At 45.0% G+C, this 6,774-nt stretch overlaps 1 pseudogene; it reads left to right on the top strand.

The window, feature by feature from the left end:
• The first annotated feature begins 5,861 nt into the window (after positions 1–5,861).
• On the top strand, positions 5,862–6,012 carry LOC121472436 (annotated as a pseudogene).
• The last annotated feature ends 762 nt before the right edge of the window (positions 6,013–6,774 follow it).

The raw sequence follows: 6,774 nt of genomic DNA, 5'->3' as shown, positions 1-6,774 counted from the left end.
TATATCATGTATACACACACACACACACACATATTTAGATTGGGGAAGGGCATGCAGTAACGCTATGATCTAAAAATCGCTATTAACTGAATTGACTTTGAGCATGTTTTATTTTTTTGATCTTTCCAAACCAAAAGCCTTGGTTTTTTTTTTTTTCCTCTGTAAATTGTCACAAACGTTTGCCCCACAGATGTGTTATGACTTGAAGTAATGTAAGCACCTAGAGCATAGCACTCGCCAAAAACTGCCGCGTACCTGTGTTTTTGGAGCTATGGGTTGCATATAGAACATTCTTTCATTTCCCTTGAGATTTCTGTATATGCAGACAGAGCAAGAAACAAAGACAGTCCACTGGCTCAGCCAGGAGCCCCCAGCCACGGAGTGCACCCCCTTAGATTTATCCTTCAGTTGGTCTCCATGGTCATATGAACAATCTAAACATAGAATTAGTCATTGAATGTTTTTTTAATTTAAGAAAAGAAGACCCCCTTCCCCATGGCATAACTTAGCAACAGTGATTTTTCTCTGAGATTTCTAATGATGAACTTTGAGGACCAGCCTTGTTCCTGGCCCTCAAAAGAACTGCTATTTGTTGTAGCAGCTGCAAGGGAAAAAAGGGCAATGAATGTCCCAAAGAGGGCTGGCACCGCAGTGCGTGCTCCAGCCGTCTGCAGATGGACGCGCTAACAGGGCCCGAGCCGTGGGCTCCGTCAACTGGCACTTTTGGAGCCCGGCTGGAGGCCTCGCCCAGCCAGTGCCTCTGCACAATAGCTCCCCGATTGCCTTTCTTCAAAGGTTGCTTTCAATCGTGCCTCCCTTCCTGTGGGGCAGGGGTGGGGGTGGGGAGGAGTCTCAGGTTCCAGACTGATACTGGGATCTTAGAGCAGCTGTGAAGGTGGAAGTTAGCTGTATTCAAGCCGGAGGGATTCTGAGGCCAAAGCAGAGAGCTGGAGGAGAAGGCTGCTGGGGCTGAGAAGGCCTCTGCAAAGACCAGAGGGGTTGCCCTGGGGAAGCCCCAGGGCCTCCTGCCCCCAGGCGCTAGGCCAGGATTTTTGTGGGATTTTGACATCTGAGAGCTTCACCTGAGACTTGTGGGAAGCTGGCCCTGCATCTGAGCCACACCTTGGGATATGCATGTGTGGTGTTTGGAATTCCTTCTTTTTATTATGTTTGCCTCCTTTTTTTTTTGTTAAATCCTGGGGAGCTTTTCATAAATCTTTCACTTCTTGTTTTAATTAATTCTTAAATTATTATTATTATTTTTTAGATTTCATTTATTTATTTGAGAGAGAAACAACAGGAGCAAGGAGGAGGGACAGAGGGAGAGGGAGAGGGAGAAGCAGACCCCCCTGCTGAGCAGGGAGCCTGTGGGGCTCCATCCCAGGACCCTGGCATCATGACCTGAGCCAAAGGCAGACACTTCACTGACTGAGCCCCCAGGTGCCCAGTCTTTCATGTTTTGTTTTGTTTTGTTTTTAGATTTTATTTATTTATTCATGAGAGACACAGAGAGAGAGAGGCAGAGACACAGGCAGAGGGAGAAGCAGGCTCCCTGCAAGGAGCCTGATGCAGGACTTGATCCCAAAACTCTGGGATCACGACCTGAGCCAAAGGCAGATGCTCAACCAGTGAGCCACCCAGGGGTCCCAGTCTTTCATGTTTAAATGAGGGGTTGGAGGCAAAACTAGTCAGGGAGACTTGGGTGGGGGGGATTCCCTGGTTTTTTGAAGGATGGAGAAGGGGAATATTGGTTCCTTATCTCCTCTCCTTCTCTGAGATTTGGGATGTTTCTCAAATTTCTCCTTGAAATTGTGAGATTTCCCGCAGTGTCTTTAGCCCACCACCTGCAGAAGAGGGAGGTCCCAGATGTCTCCAGGAAAACCGGCCGGGGAGTGAGGGTTCTTTTTCAGCGGGCAGCGTTGAGTGGGCCATGCCAACCATTCGCAAACATTCAGGGAACCAGCGACAGGAGCAGTGGGTTGAGCTCCTAGCCCCACCATGGGGGGCCTGGCCCTCCACCATGGGGGGCATGTCCCAAGATGTGTGGTTCCTCAGCCAAGCACTGAGATGTCTCTCCCCCCAACATGTTTTGCTCTCGGTTTACCTTAGACTGGGCAAGGGTTGCCCCGGTCAGCCTGCTCTTGGCAATGGGATGAGCCTTGCCTGCAGCACTCTCCCCTCACCCAAGTGTGCTGAGTAGGTGCCCTCGGTGAGATCTCGCTCGGACACGTGTGTTTCCTTCCTGGCCACCAGTTTTAACTCCGCTCGGAGAACTGTGACTGAGCACACCTGACCCTTTGGAGAGTCCTTCTGAGTCTTCAGGGAGGTGCCAGGTGGTAGGCTGCTCACCCCGGCTCCAGGGGCCCTCTGAACTGACTGCTGTTTGACAGAGGCTAGGACCACCTGCAAGCGTGGCCACGTCTTCTGGAGGAAACAGCACCCCCCCCCCACGCCCTCCTGGAATTGGGGAGCAGAGAAGCTCTCATCCGCTCCCTGTCACCCAATCCCTATGGTTCCATCCTGCCCGCTCTCTGTTTTTCCTGGGGTGCGACATCCTTACCTAGCCCTGGAAGATCTAACGACCCTGAGGTTCTACATAAGAGTGAGATAAATTCTGTGGCCTTGGGCAGCTTCGTGGGCCAATCTGGCCAGTCAGTGATGCATCTTCCCCTGGACCTACGGCTGCTCTGTGGGCACAGAAAGAGACGGTCTTTGGCAGATGCAGTTCTTCTGCTTCATGTTCCAGCTACTGGTAGCCTCTGCAGTGCCTCCTTCCCTGGTTCCAGGATCCTGGCTACAATGTTACCTGACCCCCAGAGGAATGAGGCCTCTGCTATGAACAGACAATCCAGGATGCTGTGCCCTCTCCAGGGCGGTTTACACACAGAAATCCCCTGTCCTTTTTCTCTAGCAGCAGCCGGGATGCTCTTCTGGTCACCTCCTGAGACCTTCCATTGATTTGTCACCTCTTTTACCAGCTGTGGGAAACGGAGCTATGGAGACTATATAGAACTTTGCCCTCTTTTTCACATCTTGTTTGGGGTTAAGGAGAAAAGCGAGTGGAAGAAGGCCTTCAGTGAGTTCCAGTTAAATGCGTAGTAAACTCCTAAACATCACACTTGTGCACGTGCACTTGGTTGAGAGACTTGGGAGTCCTGAGCACTGTTTACTGCTCCATCTCCAAATTGTTAGAACAGTGCCCAGCACACATTCTAGTGGGTGGAAGACTGCCGGTGCACAGGGATATTACAGGACAAGTGCTGCGCAGAACCAATAAGGAAGGAGCATAAAGATTAATGAATTTAAGTGGGGTGGTGTGAGGGCCTCAGTGAGAAGGGAGCATTTAAATGCATGGAGGAGAGTCAGTGAGTCAGGCAGGGGGCTGGAACACAAACTAAAGACTGCAAGAAGGCCAGTGTGGCTGGAATGGAGTGGGCAGTGGGAGAGAGGTCAGAGGGGCAGGGGGACCACAGGGCCTTGGTAAGGTATTGTAATGTTTTTAGCTTTTACTGAAAAATAAATGGACAAAAAAAACTGGAAGACTTTGAACAGAGAAGTGACATGCATGATTGACTTAGGTCTTAACTGGATCCCTTTTGGGGTGGAGGCTGTGTCCAGAATGGAATGAGGGTAGGGAAGAGGCTATTGCAATAACTCAGGTTAGATGTGGGCCTGACTTGGTGCTGCAGAGGTAATGACATGTGGCCAGAGTCAGGATGCAGTTATGCAAGAGCTGATAGAAATTACTGATGAGTTGAATCCCGAGCTTGAGAGAAAGAGTCAAGGATGACCTCAAGGCTTTGAGCAGCAAGTGGGGGATGGTAGTCTTCATTAAGATGAAAACCAGAAGGGGAGGAGACGTTTGAAAGGGGGAAGTCTAAGAATCCGGTTTTGAGCTTGCTATGCATGAGATCCTTTCAGATTTTCAAATGGAGATATTAGGTAAGGAGTTGGATCTAGGAGTTTGGGCCTTAGGACAGTGGAGGGCAAAGATAAAACTTGAGATCATCAGTAAACAGGTACTACTCAAATTCTTGAGGTTGAAGGAGATCCTAAAGGGGTTAGTAAAGAATATATTTGATAAGGACACAAGATTAAAGTCCTAAGCCCTGGGGCCTCCAACGTGAAACAGGCTCAGGAGATAAGGAGGGAAAAGCAAAGGAGAGGAGTGGCCTGATCTTGGAAGCAAGTAGAGAACAGGTTTCAAAGGGGAGGGGTTAATCAGCTGCATCAGAACCTGCAGACACATGAATGGGATTCTTTTTGACACAGTACAGTATCTCCTTTGATGTATGGACTATAATTTCTTTTCCTGGTTCCTTATGGAAGGATGTTTAGAATATTCCCAAGCAGAGGAGGAATAGAGGAATAACCCGGAGTACTGATTTCACACATTTGCAAGTGAAATTCCTGAGTGTTTTGTTTCTGATTCAAAAAGAAAACTTATTTTAATTCTCCTTTGAAGATCTGCACCTTAAAAATTAAGGTATAATTTACGTGCAGTAACATGCATGCATTAAATGGCTTTATATGGTTCAGATTTGCATTTCTCTGCTGTCTAATTAGGTTTTTCATGTACCTATTGGCCATTTGTGGAGTCTCTGTTTTAAATCTTTTGCCTATTAAAAAAAATTATTACCAACTTGATGGAGGTATAGTTTACATATAATAACCTGTAACTGTTTAAAGTGTAAAATTCAATGAGTGCTGACAGCACAAGCCCCTGTCAAGTCCCCACAAGACAGGAGACATTGTGGAGCGCCTGGCGGGCTCAGTAGAGCATGTATGTGACTTGAGCCCGAGGTTGTCAGTTGGAGTGCCCACCACGGGTGTAGAGACTACTGAAAAATGAAGTCTTTAAAAACAAAATACAGAGGACATTTTCATCTCCCCAAAAAGGTTTCTCGTACTCCTTTTCAGACCAGACCCCTCTATTCGCCCCTTGCTTCAGGCAAATACTGATTTACCTCATGTCACTGTAGACTAGTTGGCATTTTCTAGGATTTCAGAAGGAACCTAAACTTCAAAAGGAATCATAGAGTATGAAGTATTTTGTGTCTGGCACTTGTACTCAGTTTATTGATTCTGAGATTCATCCGTGTTGTCACGTTTACGAGTACTTTGTTTCTTCTTAGTACTGAGTGAGGACTCCATGGTATGGATGTGCCATGTTTTGTTTATGTTTTGTTCATCCGTTCACCAGTTGTTGGACGTTGAGTTGTTGCCAATTCTTGACTATCATCAGTATCAATAAAATTGCTATGAATATTCATGCACAAGTCTTTGTGTAGATGTGTTTTATTTCACTTGGGGCAATACCTAGGAGCAGAATTGCTGAGTTGCAGGGCAAATGCTAGTTTCACTGCTCCTTAATTCTCTGCTGTATCATGTCGGCCTTAAAGCTGCTGTATTTTGGTAGAGCTACCGAAACATTTCTGCCTGCCAAGGAATAGCAGAAGGATTTTAAGGTAAAGCAGATATTATATTTGTTTAAATTTTTAAAAGATTTTATTTATTTATATAGCAGAGAGAGAGAAGGAGAGAGAGAACACAAGCAGAGGGAGTGGGAGAAGCAGGATCCCCACTGAGTGGGGAGCAGGGCTTGATCCCAGGCCAGGATCATGACCTGTCCCCAAGATAGATGCTTACCTGACTGAGCCACCCAGGTGCCCCAAAACAGATGTTACGGAGACAGTTTCTTAGCCATAACTTGACACATTCAGACACTATAGTCATGCTTACTTCTCATTTCTACATGGAAGTATGTACCTATAGCTAGAAAAGGGAAGAAGTTGGTGACACATTTCTCTAAATCCTATTTTATTTTAGGAAACTAAAAACTTAGCATAACACTAATCTTTAGCTTTGCCCAGTGGCAGTATCATAGCCAATGAGGTTTATCCGAGGCGCGATTATTGCTAATTGAAAACAATAATCTTTATTGATGTTTCAGACTTCCTATAATTTCATTTGGGTGGTATCTAGAGGTAAGATTGGACGTGATATCAGTTACTGGCATGAGTAAGACAGTTCAGGTGTACTGTATATCCTGCTGTCTTCTTATCATTGGACTGACTCAACCAGTCCAATGAAAAACAACAGAAAATGAATTCCTAGTGGTTGTCTCATTGTAATCAAATGACTTTGACTTATAGATAACACAACACACCTGGAATTTACTAGAAGTGTGCTTACAGTCTATTTCAGCATTAAAAATGTGATGTTAATTAGTGGGTGAAAATTAGTGCTCAATCTTCAGGGCGGTGCACTTTTTTTTCTGACTTCTTGAAGATTAACAGGGATACCAAATATTAATGAAATTGCACACTCTGTTTCTCACAAACACGGATTAAATAGCTTAAAAATGTTTAACTGTAGCTAAAATGAAAATCACAGAGATGATAGAATTTCCAACTAAGCTAGCAAAGATTGGAAAAATTACACACAAAATACAACATTAATTACCAGCTTAATTAGGATCTGTAATATGTTTGATTAATAGATATATGAAGTGATACGTTTGTAATAGCCTAAAGTAAATATACATGGTATTAAAAGTGAGGATATTTACCACCTATCTCAGGTGAAAATGTAAAAGGAAATGGAGCACAATCCATACATAAAAATCTGTAATGGAAGGACAGCAAAGAAAGATAACCGGAGAAGAATTCAGACAGAATTACACACAACAATGAAGAACAAAACAAAACCCATCTAAATAAGGGGACATAAAACATGAATGTGTAGCTCAAATGGGAATAAAACAAATAGAAA

The sequence above is a fragment of the Vulpes lagopus genome, chromosome 11, assembly GCF_018345385.1.
Source record: "Vulpes lagopus strain Blue_001 chromosome 11, ASM1834538v1, whole genome shotgun sequence".
NCBI lineage: Eukaryota > Metazoa > Chordata > Mammalia > Carnivora > Canidae > Vulpes > Vulpes lagopus.
Note: the sequence above shows the minus strand (reverse complement) of the source record. Positions and strands in the feature narration are given on the sequence as shown.